This window comes from Pimephales promelas, chromosome 24 (genome assembly GCF_988280905.1).
Source record: "Pimephales promelas chromosome 24, fPimPro1.hap1.1, whole genome shotgun sequence".
In the NCBI taxonomy this organism is placed as follows: Eukaryota; Metazoa; Chordata; class Actinopteri; order Cypriniformes; family Leuciscidae; genus Pimephales; species Pimephales promelas.
Window position 1 is genome coordinate 10,643,284 of NC_142792.1, and position 13,725 is coordinate 10,657,008.

The following is a 13,725-nucleotide window of genomic DNA, read 5'->3' on the forward strand; positions in this document are numbered from 1 at the left end:
AATAATGTCACCACGCTGTGTCAGTGTCAGTTTATGAGACAGAGAGACAGACACAGAGAATAGAGGATGAGACTGATATAGCCCCGTAACAGAGAATTATGAAGAACTTCAGACACTTAATATGATCTCAGAGAAGAATGACAGTAGGAATATTTGTAGCCCAAGGCAACAGTCAAGCTAAGCAAGTATGAAATAGTTCATTACAAAAGACCCTCGAGGAGAACGACCACAACACCACGTGTGACTTCATCGCTTGAGACAAGAACTGCAGAGGTCAAGTGTTATTTGGGCTAATCTGAGAGAAGACTATCTCTGTTCATATCTTAATGATGATCTTTATATGAAATGATGCAGTCTGTGATTGTTTAATATTGGAGCTGGTTCCCTTTTGAGGGAACTCCGGCTGTGTCGAGAATTGACACATCGGGGAACGCCTTCAGCGTGACACGTCTGAAGCCATGTATGGAACTATTCCAGTCTTGATTGGTGTTGCGTCATGACGTCACTAGTGACGTTGCATGTGACGGTGAAGCAGAAGCTATAAAAGGACACCGAAACATAACAGCGTCAGCTTTCTGCAGCTTCTTCGGCCCATGAGGAGGACCGCATGCTCGATTCATCTGGTTCTGAGGAGCTGGAAATTTTGAGCACTGAGGCAGGAGAAAGTGAAACAACAAGAGTGGTTGACTTGTCTCTCTGTGCAACTAAGGAGACGGCCGCGCCATTGGCCGCTCCTTGGCAGCGTTGGTAGCTACGGAGAGACACTTGTGGCTGAACCTGTTTTGCATCTGGGATAAGGACAGGGCCTTCCTCCTTGATGCCCTGATTTCATCTTCTGGCCTTTTCGGCGACGCAGTCAATACTGCCGTTGAGAGGTTTCAGTAGATGAAACGACAGTAAGCTGCATTCAAACACCTCATCCCGCGCCGTCGTTCTAGCAGTCCCATGAGGCAGCCGCTAACTCCTCATACCTGCAGCAGCAGAAGGAGAGCGTTGTCTCAGCGAAGTCTTCCAAACTGAAGGCAGATCTGAGGACTGTCATTCAGGCTAGGAAGGCTTCGGCGAAGAGGTCCTGACGTGTTGCGCAGGCCTCTGAGGATGGTCCTCCCTGTGATCGAGCAACAACAGCTCGCTCCTATGCGGAGCCCTCACGAAATCAAAGTTTGCCTCCCACCGCCAAGTGCACTTTGAGACACATCGGTTTGCAGCGAATGCAAATCGCAGTGTCCGCCGAAAATATGGTGGCCTGTCGAATTGGCTTCCTCTCAAGAGGCCTGCAGAAAAATTTAATTGGTTAGTTCTTGCAAGTCAAATGCTTCAGGTCACTGGAATATCTAATTTAATACCAGAGGCCAGTCCCGACAGACTGCAGTGGAAAAGAAGTACAGAATTCAGAATATTGCCCAGCAAAATTTAGCATGGTGGTACACACGCTGGTCAGCTCCCTGCAAGGTCAGGTTATGGAACAGGAAGTTCAGACACTCTTAGCGAAGGAGGATATAGAGTATGTCCCATAATAGATCTCAGGGTATTAGACCGGTCTGTGAGGAGATACAGGTTCAAAAGGTTAACGATACCTATCATCGTCAATTGCTTACTTCCATATTTCCATCCTTCTTCAACACAGGAAGTTCTTAAGGTTTGCTTTTGAAGACATGCGCATTTCCCCCTGATCGCTCTGCTCCCAGGGGTTCTAGAGAGGGTCCAGCAGTACAGGATCTGCTTACTCCTAGTAGCCCCGTACTGGCCGGCCCGAGTATGGTTCTTGGACATCATGGTCCTTCTAGCAGGTCCTCCATGGCAAATTCCGATTAGGAGAGATCATCTTTCTCAGGCCGAGGGCACACTATTTTCATCCAGTCTCAAGTTCCCACTTGGGACCTGGCAGTGGTCCTCGAAGGGTTATCCCTGGCACCTTTCGAACCCTTGGATGAGGTGTCTGAGAAATTTATGTCCTTTAAGGTAGCCTTCTTGCTCGCCATTACGTCCCTCAAAATAGTTGAGGACTTGCAGGCTTTATCGGTTGCTCCTTCTTGCCTCGAGTGTCACGGTTCGCAGGTTCACTTGCTCAAGTTTGTGTGTGACTGCTCTGATCTGATTGCCCATGAGTGTCAGCTGTGCTGACAAGCAATCAGATCTGTCACAGGTGTACCTTGTTTGTGAGTCCTATATGTAGTGTTGTGTTTGTCATTTTCAGTGTCAGATTGTGTTTCTCTGGCCTGTGATGCTAATGGCTGGGCTTCCTATCACACATTTATAAGACATTACAGTCTGGATCTGCCCTCTACTCCGGGTTCACAAGTTCTCTCATCTTGAGTGTGCCAGTTTGCTTTACATCAAGGCATATTCTCTCAGTGTGGCACAGTGGGCATTTTGTTCCCCAATGTTTTGATTCTGAACGCAGTGCGAGTTCCCTCGAAAGGGAGAGAGAACGACTTGCTTCGACCAATAAGTATCTGACACTGTTATGTTCCGGTGTCCTTTTATAGCTTCCGCTTTACTGTCACATGCGACGCCACAAGTGATGTCATGACGCAACACCAATCAAGATTGGACTAGTTCAATATAGGCTTCAGACGCATCACGCTGAAGGCGTTCCCTCGACACAGCGTCTCGGTTACAGTCATAAAGAGATTTAAACCTACAGAACTGAATTGCCAATGATAAAAGACACTTATTTAGTCAAAAAACTATTTGTGAAACCAGTTCAGAGTCAATTATTGTTCACTTCAGACTGCTTTTGATTGTAAAATTGTTTTTGATCAACTGAAGCCAAATATTGATTCATACTCAATTTCTAATTCATTAGACTGGATAATTGTTCTTGTACAAAGACACATTTGGAAGAAAAAGGGAAAGAATAATAACAAACCAACAATAAGACACATTTTAAGTGTGTGTTCAGCCGTACGTGTTCAGCATCTCAAACCTTTCTCAGAAAATATTAGGGAAAAAAACCCTTCTGTGTTTTAGTAACACATCTTTAAATGCTATTTTCCTTGTACTCAGGTCAGTTTGTGATTTGATCTGTAGAAGTGTTCAATTATGCCTGTATTTATCCGTTTCTGAGGTATTTTTGAGCTGTTATACAATAAAATCACACTTTCGTACAGAAGCACACCAGTTTATTTTGACTTCCAGGACACTTGTTCTAATAACACACGACATATGAAATGATTAATATAATTACTCTCGAATCTAACCAGCCTGATTAATTGCATCAACTTCCTGAGCGATTCAGCAAATAACTGTTGATGCTTTGGCCCTTAAGGTCTTTCATTTTGCTTTTCAGCAGAATAAATCAATGAGCAGTTTGGTGAATAAATCACAAAACACAAGCTAAATGGCTAATTATTCATAGCCTGTGAAGAGTTTATTGTGCTGGAGTCGTTGTGATGATTTTCAAAAATCACATGCTATTGATCTGTCTTTTTAGAAATCTTCACTGTTATCAGCTCTGAATTTGCAGGTCAAGGATACATAGATATCACATAAGCGCTTTTTCTCACCAAGGCTGCATTTATTTGATCAATTTTATATTATTACAATTTAAAATAACTGCTTTATGTTTTAATATATTCTTATCATGGCAAAGCATTCAATTTGAAAACAGCTGAGATCAAATTTAATTTTTTTCAAATTTCAGTGCAGTATATAAATACAGTATATACAGCACTACATGGCATGCTCTAAACATCACCTGTACTAATGGCTCATTGGCTGATTAAGTCCACAGCCAATGGGCTCTATGCATGGCGGTATTTCCGGTGAAGGTCTAAGGATGCTCGATAACTTCCACCGATCGTCCAATGCAATACCGAGAATTTATATTGAATTTTATACTCCATGGTTATACTAACAAAAACAGACAAAACAGACACCCCTCGTTGTGTTTATGCTTCTTTTTAAAATTATATTAAATAAACATAACTATATATAAAATTACATCTAAACGTATGAAAGTTTCGTTTCAAAGACGGGTGGACCGTAAATTTAGAAGATTCTGCCATAATCCCATTTTCCTCGGTTTTCCTCCGCTTTAATCTCCCCAACAGGAAACTGACGAGCATCCTTGCGTCAAATACGGAACTTATGCGTGCATATAGCCCATTGGACGCAGATGCTCGTTCACACATTAACAAAGCATTCATTTTAGCTGAAACAGTTTTTGGGATGATGAAGGTGCAGCCAGCATTGCTCTCTCTCATTTTTTCATCAGAGATTAGTGTGTGTGATGGGCTTTTTATAGCAGTTTGTTATAGATTTAGCTGCTGTAGCTTCAGGCTGACAGAGCGCTGTGATTGGTCAGAGCCGGCCGTTTGCCCTCTCAGGGTCGAGACAATTAAAACCATCCTTGCTCACCGGACCAGAGCTTATTCACCCGATCCACCTCAGCTTTCACCTTCAGTTCATCCAAACATTCCCGCTGTTTTCCCCTCCATCTTTAATCATCCTGCACGATTGTCTCTTTCTCCCCATGGCGCTGTGATATCACTACACAGCAATAAATGAGGACTGACACTGCTCAGTATATCCCTCAGTGACTCTGTTTACATGAACAACTTTAGTTTCAATCGGACTGAATTCATTCCAATTGATGAATCCGAGTATAGTGTCATTTGGAGACAATGAGCCTCAATGAGCCGTTTTTGAATTTGGATCAAGCTCAGTTGGATCGATTAAGGTATTTGCATGAAGTCTTTTCAGTTCGATTGAGCCGCCTATATGATTACTAATGGATTATTTGATTGTAAACATAGCCAATGATTCTGCTCACAAGCACACACACTGCACAAACACATGCATATATACACACACAAAATAAACGCTTGTAATTACACAGGCATGCAGTGTTCTGTGTCCACAAAACACACAGATGCACAGGGGTGATGGGACACGACTTCAGGCCAGATCTATTTTTATTTTTGTTTGTGTTTTTATTTCTGTCTTTCATTAAATGTAGCCACAATATGAATTATAACAGCAGTGCTGTGGATGTTTTGTTTTGTTTTTTTGTTTTTATATATATATATATATATATATATTTAATGGCCATAATTCTATGAACATAAAAAGATTCAATAACTGAGACATAAACCGATTTCACAGACATTCGACGAACAGAAATATCAGTAGTATCAGTCAGTATGTAGTGTGTGTCCACAGTTGCTTTAAGTCCTACAGTTCATCTGATCTGGTTGGACTGCAGTTGGACTCTTGCTCTGAAATACTCCACTCCTTCACTAAGACACTTGTAAGCTCACAAACATGCAGTATCTGGGGGGGACACATGTTTACACACTCTGTTCTAAGTTATTGGAACTGTCAAATTCATTTTCTTTTGCCTGTTAACTGTCATTGTCATAAAGATTTTTCAAAATTTGCAAAAAAAATAGTTAATGGTTAAATGTACACGCATGAAACAGCTTATTTGGATTTTACAAAATTATCTTTAAAATACTGTATCCTGAAAAGAATCCTGTGTTTCTTTTTTTTTATAAATAATTTTATATTGCCAGAGTCACAATGTTTCCTTGTGTTTTTGTTCATGTTCTTGTCTTTCCTTTCAGTTTAGTTCTTGTCTCCTTAGTTACTAATGCCTCCCTGTTTGTTACCTAGGTTACTAATTAATCCCACCTGTGACTAGTATTCTCTGTGTGAGCTCTCTTTGTTTTGTTCAGTTCACTGTTGGTTATTGTTTGTGTTATATGTGTGTATTGTTAGTTATTCACCTGCGATCCTGAGTGTTCTCTGAGATGATTTTACACAATACATGACACACACACACACACGTCTTCTCTATTCGTGTAAACCAGCACAAAAGCATCAATCATGATGCCTTTTACAGACTGAATAAAACAACATGTTCAGCATAAACTAGCATCTAATCAAGCAATCCGTCCAAAAAACAAAAACAAACTAACAAACGTTCAGCTGAGAGTTCAGTCTAAAAATACTGGATATTCAGCTAATGCTCATGGAAACACTCATAAACCCTACTAGGGCAGAAAGTGTTCGATCAATAACACTGGAGGTGAATTACACATACAGTGAGTGACTGTAGTAAAAGACCCTGGTATTTTTTAATCATTTTATAAAATAATCGACCAACACACCCAGAGGAAAAAGCCGAAGGAACAAACTCTGCGGGAGGAACTTTTTCTTTAAACATAAAAGTGCTTTGTACAGAAAAAAAAAAACACCACTAAACGCTCTCTCAGTTGAAAATGTTCACCTAAAACTGCTTGTTTGAAGAATGTGAGCTTTCATGAAGTTTTAATCAGCGGGCAAATAAAACCAGCCCAGATGAGACAGAAGAGCTGATTGTGTTGATGCTCAGCCTCAAACTCTCATTTAATGGCATATTTGCAGTAAATGAGATGTGATTGAAATCAGAAACTTCACTGCAGATCCAATGCGACTCCAACCCACCTCAGATCTGAGGAGAACACTGAAGTATATGAACAGAGAGAGAGAAGAGTGTGAAAATTACCTTCAAACCCAGACTAATTAAAAGCAGTTGCTGATGTAGTTCATCTCTAAAGCACTGAACATTAAACTCACATCGACATGTCTAAAACTCTGGAGCATTTCAGTACATGTTCCACCTGTCAATCAGTTTCAGCTGATATTAAGCTGATGCATGTTGTGTGCAGAGGAGAAAAATCTTAAGACAATAGAGTGAATTAGTGCTCAAATATGGGTGGACACCTTCAGTCAAATATCTTATGGTGCTTTACTTAAAACTTTTGCTGGGTAAATGACATTTAAAAATAACATTGTAATTCATACATAAGCATGTTTTTAATTTCTGAATTAAAATTCATTTTGTTATTTAAAAAAAAACTGTGAAAAGGGAATGGAAAATACATTACTTGATGGTTACACCACATGGCATTTATTTTAGTGATTAAATTGAATCTTTTCAAAAGATTTAACACTCTTATTTGTCATTGTCCCATCAACATGAACATTGATTAATTCACTTTTGCATCTGTTTGGTGAAAGTTGGTGGTCAGATTCAACAAATTGAAGCATTAGGTTTATCTAAAATAGTCATTTAGTTTAGTGACATTGCGAGAACAGCAATATGCGCTTGTGTGTTGTGTTTGCGTGCTCCTACAGTGTGACGGCCGGCGTGTCTCTGTCATAATCAATCCAATTACAGGATTACATCACGCTTTATTGAACAGTCCTCTGAGAGCCAGTTTGTCCAGATCTAATGCACATTATAAAATGCCTTTTGCTATTTGTGAGCGGATGGATTCTTGAGTTTTTCCCCAAAATCCCTCTTCAGCAGCATCCCGTCCGTCTGAGGGGCTTTATCCTGAAAACCATTTAAAGAGCCCATAAATACTTAAATACCATCATCTTCCATCATTTCCATAGAGCTTCATATGTCAGCTCAACCACAGATGGCCATTAAACTTTCTATGATGGGTAGAAGTGTGGATAAATGAAGGATTTATAAAGGCACAGGTCTGTATTTTATATATTTTTTTCTCTCTTTCTCTTAATAGTTGATCCTAAATGTCCCATCAGCACGAGGCGCCCGCTGTCCTACTGGTGATGGATGAGTCTCCAGTGCAACTCTGACTGAACCAGTGACGGCGTTTATTTCTCAGACAAATGACTCTGATCTACGGCACAAACTGAGGCTGAATTAAACCTGTAATAGGAATGAAGACGAGATTCTGCAATCAAACACAAAAGTGAGTGAAACTCCAAACACACTGACCACCACATACACAATATAAAACTGATCACAGTGGCAAAAGTCTGGAGTGACGGCAGAACCGTGAGCCTTGACAGCGTGAAACTCATTTGTGTTTAACGGTGAGGTCAAAATCATTTACACTCACTCAGTGGAGCGTTTGATATTTGCTGTGAATCCATACAGCTCATTTTCTTCACTCCTTCTTTCCCTGAAATGTATGTGTCGGTACCATGTACAGTGATGCCTGAATCAGGTGACGATAATATCACCATCGCACTTCTATTTATCATAGTGCTGAATGATTACCATATACCAGGGGTTTAAAACTACATAAAAAATTAATATTAAATTTATTTTACTTTATACTTTACTTTATTAAATAATTTTTTGTTTTGTTTTTATAAATATTACGCTTACACAATATTAAAAAAAAAATAATGATAAAAAAATAACCATGTACATTATTTATTTTTTTATTTTTTTATTTTAAACTGTTAGTTTTCAGTTAGGATTAAAAAGACCAGCAATAGATCACCAGCATGTGTTGTATTTGTACTGGGGCAGTCGTGGCCTGATGGTTGGAGTTGGATGGGTTAAATGCAGAGGATAAATTACGCATACGGGTTACCGAACTTGGCTTTCATATGTGACTTATTTTGGATGTTGGTGTTACCCAGCAAGAATTCATAGATTATGGACAGACCAGACCAGCACTAACCAGCATAAACCAGTCTGAACTAGCTGGCCTGTTCAGGAGGGTAAGAACTTGATCTTGATCTCAACTTGAAGGCGAGACAGTAAATTTGAGTCAAACAGCAAGTGATGAGCATCTACAGCACACCTGCAGCACAGACAGAATATATCAGTCATAATCACAGATGAGGATTGTGGGAAAGACGCTCACACTGGAGACAAGATTACACAATCTCAACTGACATCACAAGCTGCCAGAAACATCACAGCCGTGTTCCCCTGCTTTATGTTTTCAGTATGATCTGATGTCTGGATCTCTCAACCAACAGCAAACTTCCTTTTTAATCTTCTTGAAGGAAACAGCCGAGTTACTCCTTGCTGTTCTGAATCTCCATCTCGGCTTCAGCTTCAGCTTTCAGTCTCAGCAGGGGCGAACAAAAATGATGTGCAGAATCGATAGCGACAAGAAGGCTGTAGATTTCAGAAAGCGGCTGATAGATGAAGAGACACAAGGCCAGTGACATCGCCCTCGGCCTCTAAACAAAGCAAGAGCCAAACTCAGCAGAAAGGGCGAAGCACGGCTCCAGCTTTCATCATACCAAACACACACACACACACGCACACACACAGCTGTGATTAAACACTAAAGGTCAGTGTGTTTCTTTGAATACAGTCACACTCCTGCCAGAGTTCTGAAAGCAGAAAATGAAAACCTCAATGCAAGAAATGACAAGCAAGAAAAATTACACCATATTGCAAGGTTGTGAAAACGTTGGATCACTCTTCATACTGCGCTATATTCACGACAAGCAAACTAGAGAAACGAGTCAATCAATTAAATAATAAAAAATATATATAAAAATAATATAACTTGCCAAACTTTCCTTTAATGACACATTTCCACACTTGTGTTTTTGGATACCAACTGCTCTCGCTGTTATGTAGATGATAAAGGCTTCCAGCTCGTATATTGAAATGCAATATTAGCTCATGTAATAATAATAGAGAAGCTGCAGACACCTGTTATGTTTATTAGCACCATCCAAAAAAATGAATGTGACAGCTCATCATGCGACCTTGTGTGATGTAATAACTTTCTATGATAAACAGCAACATAAAACAGACCCCGTCGTACACACTTATCGTATTAGTGCATTGTGAATGAGCTCTGGCTTTGAGAGGCTGGTAATGGAGAAACATAAAGCTCTCAGTCAGTGCTGGGAAATTATCTATTAAAATGTGAGGAAAAAAAAGTTAATAATAGTTGGATTTTTTTTAAATTTCATACCAGACGAATCGAGAAATGGAGATTTCTGTTTCTTGCGATGAGGATTATGATTTTGTGCTCTAATAAGGAGCGATCTATGAGCAATAATGGCACATTTTAAAATAACGGAAATGCTGTTAAAATGAATGAATTTGAACCTCCTTCTCTTGAAAAGCATATTAGTAAACAAGACATTGAAGGGTCAAAGGTCAGGTTTGAGAAACACTTGGCAAACACAAGTTGTTCCTCAGTGAAAGAAGAGGGATGGAGAGCGTGACTCTGTTAATATTCATCAGACATACAGTGGCTTTGTGATTCTTTTATAATGTGCCTCATTTTTCATCTCTTGTGAAACACCCTTCAGTTTTATGACCGTCACTTTCACAATGATGGTGCAAGCGCTTTTAAAACGCCCCTCATCCGACCTTCATGATTAGCTTTAATGAATTCTAGCAGAGATTACCATTATCCTTGGGATTTTTTGTATTAAGAACAATCACACAGAGATAGCGATCGAGACGAAAAATAGGTTTATAAAAGTGCAGCTTATGCTTCAGTTTTTGAAAAAGAAAAGAGGGAGGATGAGTAGATTTTGTGTTGCAGGATTGAGAGAGGAAAGAAAAAGAAAAGAGCAAGATGAAACAAACTAAAAGAGAAATGGCAATGTCACAGTATTGATGATAAATAAGGATGGTTAGAATAGAGCAGTGAAAGATGTCCTTACAGAGGACATGAACATTCAAAACAAGGAAATAAAAAACAGTCTCATCCTCCTCAAAATCACTCACTCACCTCAGAATATAAATATATATGCAGTATCTGAAACTGAAGATGTCCTCCGACGTCCTGCTGTCAGTCTTTAATGTCTCATTCTCTCAGATTCATTCCTATAGTTTGAGCTCTCCAGCTCTGGCACTGTTACCGATCTCCCATGACTGAGGAAATTACCCAGAATGCTCTCTTCTCACTGTAATCTCATAGTAGGGAGGGCCCAAAGGTGATTGTGATAAATGTCATCATTCCCATCATGCAGTGGGTTTAAATAACTCTGAAGGTCACATGTGTGATTCTGAGCTGGATCTGATCTCTACGCTGTACATGATTCAGCCGAGAGGAACATTAACAGCCAATGAATGACACTGGGATTTTCATTGGTCTGGTTAGTTTCGATGGACTGGATATCTTCCCAGTGTCCATCTCATCACACACACACACTCTGCTGATCTTTCTCTGTTGGATCAGCAAAGGAAAATGAACCCATCCACATTTGTCACGCATTGGATTTCCTTTGGCATTCATCTGTATCCGTCACTCAGATTCTGCTGTCAGAATTAAGAAGAGTCTGGACCGTCTCGGCCTCTTCTTGATAGATCATTGATCTCTCTCTGAGAAGCACTTACTGTAGATCAATGTCTAAGAAAGATCACGTCCCTCTCAAAGGACATGCTAAATGCTACTTCAAACGCTCACACTGTCTCTTTATTCTGACAAACAGATGATGTGCTCCATTACAGTCTTCATATCGACTGTAGACTCAAACAGACCAGCTGTCACGCCAGATTGTAAATGATTAAAAAAAAAAATTGACAATGAAGCATGTTTTTAACCAAGTATAATTGAACATATTCCAAATAGCACACTACCATACTGAATACTGAATCTATAAAATACATTGTTGGCAGCACTGTTTCCCACAATGCAATTCAATGCAAAACCTACTTTCCAGGATCCCGAATGAACTTTACTCCTATATTTGATCTGTATTGGTTGAATTGCTTTATTGATTATTTTATACTATAATACTATAATAGATTTTAATAATTATTAATTAAAGGTGCTCTAAGCGATGTCACACGTTTTTAGGCCCAAACATTTTTTGTCACATACAGCAAACATCTCCTCATTATCCGCTAGCTGCCTGTCCCCTAAACACACTCTAAAAAAAATGCGGTCTATGCAGACAACCCAGGCTCCACAAATGGCAACAAAAACAAACTGTGGCAACCCGCTCCATGAAACATAACAAACTGGTCCAGCCAATAACTGACAAGAAGGCCCTGGGGGTGGGGTTTAGGGGGTCAGTGCCCAGATGAGGAGGAGGGAGGGTCTATCTAGCCTCCTTTTTGTTTGAAAATACTTTAAACGTCAACAATAAGTCATGTCACCCGACATCGCTTAGAGCACCTTTAATTAAAAAATTGAATACATATTTTTTTAAATAATAACTGCATGGCACATATTTATGTGTAGCCTACTTTGCATGCAATAATAGACAGTGTTCTGTTAAAAATGTTATTTTGTTCACCCAAAAGGCTTATTTCACCACCATTTGAGAGCATTTTATAATCTCTGAGCAGCATTTCATTTGATATACAAACTGACTCGATGTTTTGAGCACCAGACAGTGAACGTTCAAGTTCAAAACACTTTATTTGTCCCCAAGGGGCAATTAGTGAAGCCACATAGAGTAAAGTACAAAATATACATAAAGAAAAAAAACATAATATCAATAAATAACACAATATACACAAAATACATATTAATTATAATCTACTGTAATTGATACCTAATATATTTATTTTAAAAATAATTTAAATCAATGCTTGGTAAACACCAGGGCTAGAGATGGTTGAGAATTTAAAAGCTGCACCGATTCTGGAACAAAGGTTGCCTTCCAACTTGTGTCCTAAAGCATGGACAACCGAGCCGACGCCCTGAAGAAGCCACTTAAAAACAGACAACATGACATGTGAAGTGTCTCGTAAAATACTTCCAGCAACCTCAAACCTCCAGCCAACCTCAAAGTGACTCTGATGCAAACCCTCACTTATGATTTGATTATGCATCCTCATAACAACTCCCAAACGCATCCGGAAGTTTGATTCTTGCAGCTGAAGACACTTGTTGATGTAATGAAAGCTAAATGGATGCAGACACACTCCGCTCTGATTCTTCAGCTTATTATCAGTCTGCATGTGACTTCTCTGATGATGAAGCTTCTGGAAGCTTTTGCGTCAAAGGCATGAAACCGATTTCTGATCATCATATGAAGGTATTAACTGCTACCCGACAACAAAGTCCATTTTCTCCCCTGATTTGCATCATTCTTTGAATCCTTTTACTTTCATTCAGTTTTTTTGCCCTCTTTAAAAGAAAGAGTGGATGAAAGAGAGGAAGAGAGAAAGTGGCTCTTATTTGCCAGTCACAGTAAATGGCAGCTCTGATTAAGTTGCTCTAATTGGACTCTGCTTCAGATTCGGCGGGCGGACAATGGGCCACTTTGATGAATGGGTCGTGTTGCGTTTGTGTCGTTGTTTCTTCTGAAAGAAATCGTTATGCCATTAGCGACGAATCACATGCCAAGAGCCGTGGATACAAAGAGTTTTAATCTTTAAGAAAACAAATGGCCCAAAATCTCTCAGACTACATAAACCTTAAAAACTGAATTGTCATGAAGCTTTAAACAGCTGTAACAAGCTTTTAAAACACATTAAAAGTGCTTCAAGGACGTGATTGAGATGTGCTCTGCTCCTAGCGTGCCGTACACCCGTACACTCTGCATTCATTTCTTTGTATTTTTCTGGTTTGCATGAGCAGAAAGTCAGAAATTGAATGTCCCTGTTTGGAGACCAGAGGGGCTGCAACTGCTCCAACACTCAACACACAGATGGTGTCTTTACATAACGGACGCATTCATTACGTCCACCTCATTTCTCGGATGAAGCCGCACTTCACGCTGAAGCCATCTCACCCCTCAGTTTAGCAGTGACAAGCAACATTGATGCGTACGTGTCAAAAGTATCTTAAGGTCACCAACTGAGTTGAAAAACTGTTTCTTTGCAAAAGCACCGTCTTTGATGTGAAATTTTAACAGCAGATGTGATCATCTTTTTAGAAGGTGAATAAAATCTCCAGCCTCATTAAAGGGTTTCACATGTGAAATGATCCTGCAGGACGTCAATCAATAGAGCAACAGTAATGAAAAAGACTCATTAGTTGGACAAGGAGATGTTAAAGGGACACTTGGCAACTCTAGTCATTTCTTCGC

General features: G+C 39.7%; 1 protein-coding gene across 1 annotated transcript in view; it reads right to left on the reverse strand.

Moving 5' to 3' along the window:
* The window catches only part of LOC120476935 (thyrotropin-releasing hormone-degrading ectoenzyme), a 109,510-nt gene that overhangs the window by 81,868 nt on the left and 13,917 nt on the right, over nt 1-13,725 (reverse strand). The window lies entirely within an intron of this gene.